This window comes from Crinia signifera, chromosome 12 (genome assembly GCF_055691185.1).
Source record: "Crinia signifera chromosome 12, ASM5569118v1, whole genome shotgun sequence".
Taxonomy (NCBI): domain Eukaryota; kingdom Metazoa; phylum Chordata; class Amphibia; order Anura; family Myobatrachidae; genus Crinia; species Crinia signifera.
In genome coordinates this window covers 61,401,163-61,415,680 of record NC_139228.1, presented here as the reverse complement: position 1 = coordinate 61,415,680, position 14,518 = coordinate 61,401,163, and the positions used below count along the sequence as shown (strand labels likewise).

General features: G+C 49.4%; 1 long non-coding RNA gene across 1 annotated transcript in view; it reads right to left on the bottom strand.

Annotated features, from left to right (window-relative positions):
* The window catches only part of LOC146049678 (uncharacterized), a 210,366-nt gene extending 198,010 nt beyond the window's left edge, over positions 1–12,356 (bottom strand). Inside the window, exon 1 of the long non-coding RNA XR_014466181.1 lies at positions 12,123–12,356. This is a non-coding gene — a long non-coding RNA (uncharacterized LOC146049678). The remainder of the gene's footprint in view (positions 1–12,122) is intronic.
* Positions 12,357–14,518: the final 2,162 nt, after the last annotated feature.

Below are 14,518 nucleotides of genomic sequence, written 5' to 3'. Positions count from 1 at the left end.
TAGACCCCCACTCTAGAATGCTTCAAAAACAGACTCAAGACTTTCCTATTTACTCAAGCGTTTCCTTCAGTCCCTTAAGTATTGTTTATGAAAAGCTTTTCTGTACTGTATTACATTCATTCTATCTGTTAAGTGCCTTGAGTCCTATTGGAGAAAGAGCGCTATATAAATAAAATTATTATTATTATTATCTTGCCTTGGGCCCCGTGAGCCTTAATCTGGCTATGGATAGGGCCCCTTTCTATCAATAAGTTTTAAATAACTTTTATTTTGTACGCTAAACCTTGGAGTAAATGTATAATTAGATTTATATACCCCTATCACATCGCAATGTCGCGTTGGAAACGGGATCTCGATCCTGGTACAAACCTGGTTCCAGCACTTTTACATTAAACCCGGGCCACCCATTATACAGAGGTTGACCCAGGTTTAACCCTTCTTATAACTCAGTACGAATTGCCGGGTTGGTCAACCTGGGTTATAAGCTTTGGTGCTTTCACACCACTCCTCGAAATGGGTCAACCCGGTAATTACCTTGGTCCGAGGTGCGGTGTGAAGGGTATGGGTTTGACCCTAGTTAGGTCGACATGCACTTATTTGACCATTGAAGGTCGACAGGGCTTAGGTTGACACCTGAAATAGGTCGACAGGGCTGGAAGGTCAACACAAGCATTAGGTCGACAGTCAAAAGGTTGACATGCACAGTGTTAAAGTGTACCTCTGCACTCGCTGTGCTTCGGGCACGGGCCTCACTGCACTCCACAATCACTTTTTTCTCCTGTGTGGATGTTAGAGCATGAAGTACCACCTGTCGGCACATGGCGGCTAAAAAAAAGTGAAAAACTAAAGTCAACCTTTTGACTGTCGACCTTCCAAACGAGCCGACCTATTTCAGTTGTCGAACTAAGCCCTGTCTACCTTCAGTGGTCGACACAATGAATGTCACCCTAAATAGGTCGACTTAGTGACCGTACCCCTATGTGAAATAGGTAATAGCGTGATGAAACTTCAGGCCACGTACTGTGCTGGCCCGAGTGTGTTTCCTGCTCAGATTTATATCCGCCGAGCACGTACTGTAATCCTGTAATGGTCGCTCTCCAGGGGGCTCTTGGGAATCTCCCGTCCTTATTTTTTGGCCAGACCACTCGGGTAATTCTGAGAAAGGCGGAAACTAATATAAACTAAAGTCTAACTCATTCTCAGCTTCCGGAAAAAATACAAAGTTGCTAAGTGGGTAATAGACATTCTGTTATGTCTCTTATCTTCCAAAACAATGCTGGGCTTGATGTGCAGGGAATATAAAGAAATAATTAATTAGCACAATCGTTCCCGCCAATGACAATAGTTGATGTGACGAATATGGTAAATCCCTGCTGTAGTGGAATCAGTTACAGAAAAGGAAGTGGAAATACCAAGTGTGGAAGGTGGCGGCGTAGATGTATTTCCTCCCGGTATATGTTGTCTGGGGTGTCTGAAAGACAAAGCTTACCGTGATATCATTCCGTAAGGAGACAGGTGGATCTCTGTTTGAGATGGAATCATGCATGCTGGGCTATGTAGTAAACCCAATAAGTGCATATAGGGGGGAATTCAATCTGAGCCAATATTTCTGACAGTGAAAATATCAGCACTCGCCCAGTCAATGCTGCTGTTGCTGACAGCATTCAAGGCTGTCAGGTACGACTGTTTTTTAAAATCGGATCTGTTTTGTCAGAAACAGCCGCGGATTGTCGAATTTCACGACCGTTTTCCAACAATTTGCAGCTTTTTGCCAATTTCAGGACTTTCCGACACTCGACTGTCGATATTTTCAATAACAGTTGAATTACTGTCGGGATTCTGACTGTCGGGACTACGTATATTTTCCGCCCAAATCCTCTCATTATGCTGCGGCGGTTACTCTTCATCAAATTACTTTCCTCTGCTCGCAGCTGAAAGGTAGCCCAGGACTTTCCATCGACAGAGGGACTGAATTTGCTGCTCCGGTGAATCGGCTTTAATGTAAATTCTCTATTAACAAGAGCATTTCAGCAATCTTTTATATATTTAGCTACATATGTCAATCATGTGTGTGTATAATGCTGGGCGGAGTTACACAGTCAATCCCGCCCCCGACCAGCGTTATACACACAAATCTGGCCACCACAGCCGCTGGCTGGACTGTCGCCACTGGGAACCCTTCTCTCAGCCGGGACATGGGGTAGGCCAAACGTTCAGTGCGGCAGCATCTCCACCCGCACACCAGCCCTTTCCTCCAGCCAGCATCCCGCCTGCACCTCCAGCCCCCCACCCCCCCCCCCCCCCGGCCAGCCTCTCCCCCAAGACCCGCCAGCTATGTGGAAACTCTCTGACCGCTGCCCTATCATCATTAGTAATACAAAGCAGAGGCTTCAGGCAGAGAGTTTCCACGTGGCCGCTGGGGCTCGGCAGCGCAGGCTCAGTGGGAGGGGTTATGGTGTAACGTGCGGAGTCACAAGTTTACCATAGCCACTGCCGACATTTCTTGCTGTTCATGCAGTTTGTTTGCCAGCTGAAGGGAGTGACGAGATATTCTCTCCTCTCTGCATGTAGTAGCCCCACGCGGTTATGTATGTAGCTGTCCTGTACCCACTTCTCTGTGCCCTCCCATAACCACAGCTCCACCGCACACACTCCACCACATGCGCCCACCCCGCACCCCCCATCCCTCCCCCACCAACACCACCCCTGCTCACACACCCACAGCAGGGAATCTTCCATATAATACAAAACATCTTCCGCGCAATAACGCCGTTCTCAAGTTAAGGGGGCGCAGCCCCTTTACGACGGTGTGAAGAGCGCCCGTAGGTCGCGATGAATCACCTAGTAAATGAATAAAGGCATATTCAAATGCTCAAATCAAAAAAATATATCTAAATGAATATGAAAATACTCTTTAATTGACCATTAAAAGATAAAAATGTGACGCTCTAACTGAATCACCCCCTTAATGCGACCAGAAACTGAGGGAATTCCAAGTCATGACAATTTTAGTAAAATGAACATTCTATAAAGGCAGCTGTGAAGAGAATAACAATCCTGCAGATGATAATTAGTCTGTGTCTCCGGGGTGACGATAATAATTAGCGGGACGGTAGATGCCACCTGTAGTCCGATTACAGACAATTAGCGTGATATAGACCAACCGTATCCAATATGGTTCCTTGATAAAACGCAGGAACATTTATTTAAGGCCGAAGACCAGTCTGTTGCTGGGTGTGGAACATTAAGTCGACCACAGGAAAGTCGACATGCATTAAGTCAACACATGGAAAAGGTTGACATGGCTTTACGTCCACAGGGTCATAAGATTGACAGTCAAAAGGTTGACATGGGTTTTTCACTTTTTTTTGTCCCGAATGTGGACACAGTAGACATGGACACCGTGTCTGTGAACCATTGCGCTTGCCATACTCTTGGCACGGTGCCTTACTATGCTCGGCGCACTATTCTATGCCCCAGTGGGTGGTAAGCATGAAATACCGCCTGTCGGCACATGTTGCTTAAAAAAAAAAGACTGAAAAACTCATGTTGTCCTTTTGACTGTCAACCTTCCCAACGCTTGTGTCGACCTAATGACCCTGTCGACCTAAAGCCACATCGACTTTTTTTGCATGTCGTCCTTCAGTGGTCGACGTAATGCATATCCGCCTAGTGACTGTATAGCCTGTTGCCACCTACGGATGTAAATAGCAGCCTGATGCTGTGCAGAACATTATCTATTTATTTACATTTTCTTATATAGCGCAGCATATACCGTTACAATAACATCCCTATATAGTTGTAGTAGTGTACTGAGGCACTAGCACCTCGTTCCACATAGTTATCCTTCATCAGGCAAAGTGCAGGTGGAGCGCCTGTCAGCCAGCCTTTAGAATCGCCAGATCCCCTGAGCTGGCGCAGGCTGGCGGACAGGAGCATCTGATGGGGACGCGCGAGCATCTCGCATGTCTCGCGTGTCCCCAGATGCATGGTGGCGGGGGGGGATTCTCTGCATTAGGGAGAAGGGCAGGGTGAGCGGGAGGTGCGGGGGGGCTATGGGAGCAGCGGGGAATCGTCGGAGGGCTCTGACAGAACGGGGCATGCGAGCGTCTTGTGCACGCGCGCCCCCCTTCTGTCGGATGGCGATTTAATCACTCTATTGAGAGCTGCTCCATCTGTGTTCCTAACAGAAACGTCATTCTCATCTCTTTTGAACTTTAGAATAATCTTACTGCATATTATGGAATGTTACTGACATCTAGTGTTCACACTCTAGTATTACAAGAGACATCATTAAACTACAGTATTTTAAGTGCACATACTGTAAACACAAATGGTTGCACATATTGGTCTGGAGAATGCCAGGTCGCTAGTGACATACCCCTTTGAGACTGCAAGCACGACTGATGGGGGATGTCGCTAGCAAATACTTGCTGCAGATTACAGGGACTTTGGGAGGTCCATGTGATGTCTGGGTACAATTTGAATGGCCATGATATCTGTATGGGGCTCATTGGTATCTGCTGGGCCCTAGGCAGGAGCCTGGGCTGCCTTGTGGAAAATCTGCCTCTGCACAGGATTGCTGAGGTCAGGCTCTCTGTTGCACTGATTTTGGTGGTCATGTCCAATCTATGTCTCCATAGCGCTGGTACGATGTTCGATGGCAAGACCGATGTGTGACCAATTGTGCATTTTTCTACACACACAGTGGCAGATAAGTGCAGCAGCCGGGGGGCGTCTCTGTACAAATTCCATTAGCTGTCAGTGGCAAACGCAGGATTTCCATGGGGGGGTTTCTGTATGTACACTGAGCGTCCTGCAGTGGGTGTTGGGAGTCCTCATAATTTGTTGCTCTGGAAGAGCAGCGGTAAATAGACACTGTGTCTATTTACAGAGACAGAGCGCATAGTCAGCAGCTCATAGAGCGCTGGCCATGGCCCCCACAATGACAAAAATGGGGACGATACACCCCCTTTTGTGAGTCCACACCCAGGTAATGTGCAGGCAGGAGTCCCAACCCCACTGATTTTAATAGTTGGGAGGTATGCATACAGGGTATAGACTGCATGCACACTCAGAGCCGGCCTTATCCATTTTGATGCCCTAGGCAAGATTTTTGTTGGTGCACCCTAGCAGATGATACCAACATTAGCAGCCAGCGTGATATTTATTTCAGAGATGTAATTGTTTGTTCGGGAAGCGTGTAACAGTGCGAGTTACCAATAAGAGTTTCTGAGCAGACTGATTACTGGGGAAGCAGCTGTGAACTTTCCCTGTGTCCTGCAGAAATAGCAATGGCAATCCTCATTTTTCAGGTTAATTGAATGTGGGTGACTAAGGAGGATGCTATCTGTTTTTATCACTGGCCAATCAGCTACTACCTGTCATTTTTAAACCAAACCTGTAACTTCACAGTTAGGAGCTGATTGACCAGTGATAAAATCCAGACACATTATCACTTCACTGAGCTAAATCTGCCCCTGAGTCTTTTGAATACACACTGGGCGACATTATGAATGATATGGCTTAGAAGTGCCAGAACAAGCAATATCATTCTTTATATCCCCCTTTGTATATACACCTTTGCTTAATTAAAGTCTGTTGTCCAAAGGGGTGGTGGAGGAAGGGTAGACTGGCAGTAAGGGGGCTGTGAGGCACCATGGGGTGGGGAGTATGGGAGTAAGGAGCAGCACAGGGGGACTGGCAGTAAGGGGGCTGTATGGCACTATGTGGTGGGGAGTATGGGAGTAAGGAGCAGCACAGGGGGACTGGCAGTAAGGGGGCTGTATGGCACTATAGGGTGGGGAGTATGGGAGTAAGGAGCAGCACAGGGGGACTGGTAGTAAGGGGGCTGTATGGCACCATGGGTTGGGGAGTATGGGAGTAAGGAGCAGCACAGGGGGACTGGCAGTAAGGGGGCTGTATGGCACTATGGGGTGGGGAGTATGGCAGTAAGGAGCAGCACAGGGGGACTGACAGTAAGGGGGCTGTATGGCACTATGGGGTGGGGAGTATGGCAGTAAGGAGCAGCACAGGGGGACTGACAGTAAGGGGGATGTATGGCACCATGGGGTGGGGAGTATGGGAGTAAGGAGCAGCACAGGAGGATTGGCAGTAAGGGGGCTGTATGGCACCATGGGGTGGGGAGTATGGGAGTAAGGAGCAGCACAGGGGTATTGGCAGTAAGGGGGCTGTATGGCACCATGGGGTGAGGAGTATGGCAGTAAGGAGCAGCACAGGGGGATTGGCAGTAAGGGGGCTGTGAGGCACCATGGGGTGGGGAGTATGGGAGTAAGGAGCAGCACAGTGGGACTGTAAGTAAGGGGGCTGTATGGCACCATGGGGTGGGGAGTATGGCAGTAAGGAGCAGCACATGGGGACTGGCAGTAAGGGGGCTGTGAGGCACCATGAGGTGGGGAGTATGACAGTAAGGAGCAGCACAGGGGGACTGGCAGTAAGGGGGCTGTATGGCACCATGGGGTGGGGAGTATGACTGTAAGGAGCAGCACAGGGGGACTGGCAGTAAGGGGGCTGTATGGCACCATGGGGTGGGGAGTATGGGAGTAAGGAGCAGCACAGGGGGACTGGCAGTAAGGGGGCTGTATGGCACCATGGGGTGGGGAGTATGACAGTAAGGAGCAGCACAGGGGGACTGGGAGTAAGGGGGCTGTATGGCACCATGGGGTGGGGAGTATGGGAGTAAGGAGCAGCACGGGGGGGATTGGCAGTAAGGGGGCTGTATGGCACCATGAGGTGGGGAGTATGACTGTAAGGAGCAGCACAGGGGGACTGGCAGTAAGGGGGCTGTATGGTACCATGTGGTGGGGAGTATGGGAGTAAGGAGCAGCACAGGGGGACTGGCAGTAAGGGGGCTGTATGGCACCATGGGGTGGGGAGTATGGGAGTAAGGAGCAGCACAGGGGGACTGGCAGTAAGGGGGCTGTATGGCACCATGGGGTGGGGAGTATGACAGTAAGGAGCAGCACAGGGGGACTGGCAGTAAGGGGGCAGTAAGGCACCATGGGGTGGGGAGTATGGGAGTAAGGAGCAGCACAGGGGGACTGGCAGTAAGGGGGCTGTATGGCCCCTTGGGGGTGGGGAGTATGGGAGTAAGGAGCAGCACAGGGGGACTGGCAGTAAGGGGGCTGTATGGCACCATGGGGTGGGGAGTATGGGAGTAAGGAGCAGCACAGGGGGACTGGCAGTAAGGGGGCTGTATGGCACCATGGGGTGGGAAGTATGACAGTAAGGCGCAGCACAGGGAGACTGGCAGTAAGGGGGCAGTAAGGCACCATGGGGTGGGGAGTATGGGAGTAAGGAGCAGCACAGGGGGACTGGCAGTAAGGGGGCTGTATGGCCCCTTGGGGGTGGGGAGTATGGGAGTAAGGAGCAGCACAGGGGGACTGGCAGTAAGGGGGCAGTAAGGCACCATGGGGTGGGGAGTATGGGAGTAAGGAGCAGCACAGGGGGACTGGCAGTAAGGGGGCTGTATGGCCCCTTGGGGGTGGGGAGTATGGGAGTAAGGAGCAGCACAGGGGGACTGGCAGTAAGGGGGCTGTATGGCACCATGGGGTGGGGAGTATGGGAGTAAGGAGCAGCACAGGGGGACTGGCAGTAAGGGGGCTGTATGGCACCATGGGGTGGGAAGTATGACAGTAAGGCGCAGCACAGGGGGACTGGCAGTAAGGGGGCAGTAAGGCACCATGGGGTGGGGAGTATGGGAGTAAGGAGCAGCACAGGGGGACTGGCAGTAAGGGGGCTGTATGGCCCCTTGGGGGTGGGGAGTATGGGAGTAAGGAGCAGCACAGGGGGACTGGCAGTAAGGGGGCTGTATGGCACCATGGGGTGGGGAGTATGGGAGTAAGGAGCAGCACAGGGGGACTGGCAGTAAGGGGGCTGTATGGCACCATGGGGTGGGAAGTATGACAGTAAGGCGCAGCACAGGGGGACTGTAAGTAAGGGGGTTGTATGGCACCATGGGGTGAGGAGTATGGCAGTAAGGCGCAGCACAGGGGGACTGTAAGTAAGGGGGTTGTATGGCACCATGGGGTGAGGAGTATGGCAGTAAGGCGCAGCACAGGGGGACTGTAAGTAAAGTGGCTGTATGGCACCATGGGGTGGGGAGTATGGGAGTAAGGCGCAGCACAGGGGGACTGTAAGTAAGGTGGCTGTATGGAACCATGGGGTGAGGAGTATGGCACTAAAGGGGGAGGGGTATAGTTCATACTTGCCTACTTTTCATCTCCCCTTTGCGGGAGACCAGGGAGAGGACAGCTAATTAGTAGGGATGGGTAATCATATGATGTTTCATCGGTAACATCGGATTTATGGTTCCAATGTTCGATGTTTAACCCTGCAATGTTGAGGATCCAAAGTTTCATCAACATCGCTAGATTTCTCCCCCGATGTTTTTTCTCAATCTTCCAATGTTTTTTCTTTTGTGTGTCAATGTGTGCTGCTTTCAATGCTTTGCAGCAGCTCACTCTCTCCTTGATTTATATTCATTAAAAACTTAAGAGACTGATAAAAAAAAAAAACATTAACAAACATGACTGCTGGCTGGGCTTTCATATGTGTGTGTGGCTGTGTGCTGCTGCTGTGGGTGGTAGTTGACAGTGAAAGACAGTCTGGCCAGCCATTCAGCAGCAGCACACAGGACAGCCCCACCCCTGCCTCACTGCAACTGGTGCTGTTAGTGAGTCACTGTCGCTGTCTGCTGTGGAGTTTCTAGCACAGGTCTTGTTTGCATATCAGTGCTGATATACAGACCACACTGTGCTAGAAGCACTACAGCAGACAGCGACACTCCAGGCAGGGAAGAGGAACTGCATGGGTTTTCAAAGATAGTGGGTGCTAGAATGAACAGTATAATACGATAGTCACTAGCAGTGACATTGTGGTGAACTCCCTTCATATTTATTTATTTATTAATAGTTTCGGTACTTGTTTCCTAGAACGGCCACAATCGTGAGTGATCGTGGCTCTTAATTAAGGGACACGATCCTCACGATGTGGCCGATTTTTTACAATTTTTTCCCTTTGATTGACAGAAATCGGGTCAATCGGTCGGTCGCGACCAATTAAAATCGGCCGCGATGCGACCGACCGATTGACCCGATTTTTCCATAGACTTCAATGTTAAAAAATCTTTTAACATTGAAATCGGGAGGATCTTGTCGGTCTTGTGCCATTATAATGGCACAAGATGAGATGGACTTGATTAAGTCCATCTCACATAGGGAAAAATGATAAAAAAGGTGAAATGGGCCAATATGACCCATTTCACATTTTTTATGTGCCCGCCATGACCCCACGATAGACGTCAACCCGAAGCGTGGCGAGCGCAGCGAGCCCGCGAGGGGCGGCGGTGCGCGTCCTCCGACCTTTTCATTCCCCTACTATCCACTAGGGCGTGGAGTGAGAATAGAATAGTGTGGCGAGCGCAGCGAGCCACCGAGCCCGAAGCGTGGCGAGCGCAGCGAGCCCCGCGAGGGGACGCGTATACCTGTGAAGTTATACGCGTCCGCTCGCCACGCTTCGGGCTCGGTGGCTCGCTGCGCTCGCCACACTATTCTATTCTCACTCCACGCCCTAGTGGATAGTAGGGGAATGAAAAGGTCGGAGGACGCGCACCGCCGCCCCTCGCGGGCTCGCTGCGCTCGCCACGCTTCGGGTTGACGTCTATCGTGGGGTCTAGCCCACTTAGTAACATTTGGGGGGGCAATTGAAAATAATCAGGTGAAAAAAAAAAAAAAATCGGGTGAAAAAATCGGTCGGTCGGATCGGTCGCATCGCATGCGACCAAATCGCATGCGATGCGATCGATCCGATTTTTTATCTTACGACCACAACGATCTAAATCGTTGTGGCCGTGCTAGGAAACAAGTACCATAGTTTCTTATATAGCGCAGCATATTAACTTACAATAGGAGACAGTGATACAGGTCGAGTATCCCGTATCCGAATATCCGTTATCCGAATTATTCCGAAATACGGACATTCCAGAAAGTGAAAAAAAAATTTTTTTTTGCTAAAAACTCACTGGGGACATTTGTAACAGCATCACTGGGGACATGATATGTAACTGGCACTATATATGTGCAAGACAATGATTGCTTGGCATTCAAATTCAGTGCTGAGATAGTACACACATTTTGTTTCACGTTTTGAAACCTTGTTTTTTGAACAATTAAAATATATTTGTGTGTATTTTATGTGGTAATAAAATATATTTGTGTGTATATTATGTGTTTATACAGCATAAATGCAAGATACTTCAAAATACATCATTGAAATATTAAATTATTCCAAAATACGGAATAATCCGTTATCCAAAATTCTCCTGGTCCCGAGCATTTTGGATAAGGGATACTCAACCTGTACAACAAACTGGGTATTTACAGTCAGTCAAAGGTATGAGGGCCCTGCTCACAAGCTTACAATCTATCAATTGATGTATTATTATGCAGCAAGCATATCACAGCACCTTACAAAGGGCCTGATTCAGTTGTGGTTGCAGACATTTGCACAGTTTATTTCTTTGAAATGCAATGTCAGTCACACTGCACATGTGCAGTGATTTATTAGTAACAGCGGACGCAGATACTGAGTGACAGGTACAGTAGTTTCTATTTGAGGGAGGGGATGGGGGCTGGTTTGTCAAATGCAGACGTGTTTCAAACCTTAATTTGCAGTTGCACTGGCTCCAGCGTCTTTGTTCTGATGGTTATTCTAAGCAACAATGGAGTATGTTCTATGTTGCACTGTGTCTGTGTGTACTGTTTTTTTTGTTATTTTCTATAAACAACATAAGTTATTAGCCTGTTGCTACAGTTAAAAACCTAGTTAATAGCAGATTGTGAGTTGTTGCAATAAAGTTTTGATAGTTAATGCTTCATGGTTTTTTCCTTCCGTAACAAATTTGATTTACCACAAAACATGAATCATATATCCATTGTGTGTGTATAAACTGTAAGCCTCCAACAAGATAAACTTAATAGAGGGATTATTTATCATTTCAGAAGCTTATTAGTGTATTATATGCTTTGGTAACCAGTTTATTTTAAAAAATATCGAAACATCGGTTAACATCGGTTAACATCGGGTTTACAGTACCAATGTTTAGGTCTAAATGATGTTTTGCAACCAATGTTGAAAAACATCATTTGACCGATGTTTTCTTTCGATGTCCCATCCCTACTAATTAGGGGGCGTGGGAGCTCTCAAATGTAATTTGGATAGCTCCGCCCATGGACCTGCCCCATTTACGGCACAAAATGGGGCGTGGCCATGGGCGGAGCTATCTAAATTACATTTTTAGATGGTACCGTAGCACTGTTTAAAAGAAGGAGCCCTATTAAAGAAAAAATGGGAGCAGAGGGAGAGGAGCAGAGGGAGAGAAGCAGAGGGAGAGAAGCAGGAGGGAGGCACGAAGCAGCTAGCCGCTATCTTACCATCTTATCTGCGGCGCTGCCTTCTGCTGCTTGTGCCGCTCCCTCTGCTGCTCCTGCTCTGATGGCTGCCCCCTGCTGCGCTGCCGCTGTAGGTAGTGTAGCCACTGCTGACAGATCCCCGGCCGCACAGCCGCGGCACTTTGTAATTAGCGCATGCGCAGTCACTTTTTTTTTTTTTTGCCAGACGGGCTAAAAAAACGGGAGGATACCTCACATTACCGGGAGACCGGGAGGAAGAAGCAAAAAACGGGATACTCCCGCTAAATGCGGGAGGGTCGGCAACCCTGGTATAGTTAGTAAGGGGGAAGGAAGGCAGTAAGATGAGAAGTATGGCAGAATGGGGGCACTGCCAGTAAGTGGGGAGTATGGCAGTAAGGGCAAGAGGATATGGCAGTATAGTGAGATGTATTTCAACATGGGTTATATGGCAGAGAAAGGGGGTGTTTGGTAACCGGAAGGGGTAATGTCTGTAGCCTTAGTGACAGGAGGGGGAACAGGGAGGCAGGGTTACTGTAAGTAGGGGAGAGGTAGATGTGAGGGGTGGTGTAAAATAATGAAGGGGAGTGTGAGTGTTGGGAGGAAAGCAGTGGTGAGGTGGTGTCTGCATAAGTGGACAAACGCACATGTCCTAACAGTATATTTGCAAGCACATACAGCATTGGCACTGACCTCATGTTTAATATATGCAGCTTGCTAGTGATAAGAAGCACCCAGGGACGATGTGAGGGCACTACCTCAGGCCTGCACTCTCCTCAGGTGGAGCGTTTGATGTGCGCTGCAGAAGGAGCCCAGAGCTGCAGTGTGGGTGGAGGCAGAGCAGGTCCTTTCTCATTCTATTCTGCCACAGAGTGTGCTCCTCATGTGTCTGTAAGGTCATAGGACTCTTCTGTTGTGGTGGGGAGGCAGCGACTTGCCTTGTTGGTGCGGTACGGAGTGCAACACATCCGGTGACTAGTTACTTGGGCAGAAGAGCAGAGTGCAGCCAGGGAGCCAATCAGGATCAAGCCCAGCCCACGGGAGGCGCCGATGGGCTGATCATAGCTGCCCAGTGGAAGATTAGCAGCAGGCTCTTAGTATTGCTGCAGCAGCAGCGCAGAATAAATGTAAATAGAAACAAAAATGATTTTATAAATGACAGGGGGTGCATGAAGCCTCGGTGCCCCCCTGCCTGAATCTGCTGTATGCAGGTGCACTGCAGGAGGTGCAAGTCCACTTCACTGCCATCGGCCGGCGCTGGCAGTAAAAGTGAAGTGTCCCTGTCGCCGGTGTCTGGGGAGAATCCGCAGCCACCTCGGACAGTGGAGAGCAGGCAGCCTCCAATGATGCTGCTGCAGCTGCTCTATGTCTGGCAGCTGCAGCATTAACTACTATGTAGCTTCTGTCCGCGCAGCAAGTCCCTGCGCTCCCTGCAGACCCCGCCTGGCCAGCGCTGGCTCCCCAAAGTTCCGCCACTGGTATTTAAGGAACACCCGGTAAAGCAGCCGCCCCTAGGCATAGGCTGCTGCCCTAGGCAATTGCCTAGTATGCCTATGCCTAGGGTCGGCTCTGAGGGAAGACATCAGGTCTGAGGAAGCCAATGTGTAGATTTTAGAATAAGAAGAACCTTACAAATAAATAGTAAAACAAAAACAGGCTGTCCCTGCCTCCACAGCTGCTATTAAACTAACTAACTAACTAACTACCTAATCCTCGTATTTGGGCTAACATCTAAGGCAGCTGCTTAGCAGGGGTGTGGGACTCGAACCCGCAGCCTGAGCTTCCCAAGACGCTGGAATAACGACACACGCCACTGTGCCAGCCAAGTAATGAGCGCCTCTCTGTGTAACTCGAAGCTACACTGCAGTGACGTCATTCACTCCGTGCTGCACCATCGCCACCTATTGGCAGCTCTTGGAACTACACCTGAATACTAACGTCTCTGCTCCTGCCGCTGCTTTCAGTAATATGGGACCTATTACCTTAGAGAGGAAGGAGGCTTCTCCAATATCAGGCTCATGGGGAGGTAAGCAGGGAGGGGGACATTTATCTCCCAGCAGGTTACTATGCACAGAGGTGTCACTGTGCACAGGTAGACCAACCTGAAAAGTTCCAGCACAGAGGTGACTTTAAATTAGCCAGACAACTGTCCCTGTGTCATCCCTTCCATTCTGTGCCAGAGCCATCACAGCATTTATATAGATATTATGACAGATGGAAAATCAAAGATGCAAATGATATCTTTATTCCTGAGGGCCAAACAGGATTGTGGAACAGAGAAGGGGAGTTGATTGTTATTGTTATTCTCACTCTAGATCACACCTGGCAAGTGACAATACACACTGTAGAGCTACTTACCAACGGTGTGCCGGTTGAACTCCCAACAGTCGATATTCCAACGGGATTCGAGGTTGGAATCCCGGCTTTTAAAAGCCGACTTACAGGGGCTAGTCTCCCTCGTGGGGGTGCATGACCCCCATAGAGGGAGAATAGAACCTGTGGGGAGTGCAGCGAGCAGCTGAGTCCGCAGTGTGGTGAGCGCAGGGGCTTGTTTGCGCTCACCCCTCTGTCAAAGTACCATTACTCGGGATTCCGGCGTCAGTCTAATGACCTTTGGAATCCCATCTGTCGGACCCCCATACCAAACCATTACTACTGCACAGCCACTTTAGGTGGGTACAGCACAGCTACTGTACTTTAACCAGCAGTGCAGCACATAGCAGAACACAGCAGAATACAGTGAAATGGCGCAGAGCCACTGCTGCAGGATCCTACAGAATCAAAAACCCGCAAGATTCCAACATCGGGACAATGATGTTTTTTCCCCGCTTTGGAACCCATCTGGCAGGATTCCCACCATGGCCCTAACTGTGCAGAGTTTGTATATTCTCCCCGTGGGTTTCCTCCAGGTACTCCGGTTTCCTCCCACAGCCCAAAAATATACTGGTAGACTAATTGGCTCGTAACAAAATTACTGTAGCCCTAGAATGTCTGTGTGCGCGTGTACATGTGGTAGGGAATATAGATTGTAAGCTCCACTGGGGCAGTGACTGATGTGACTGTTCAACTATACTCTGTGAAGCGCTGCG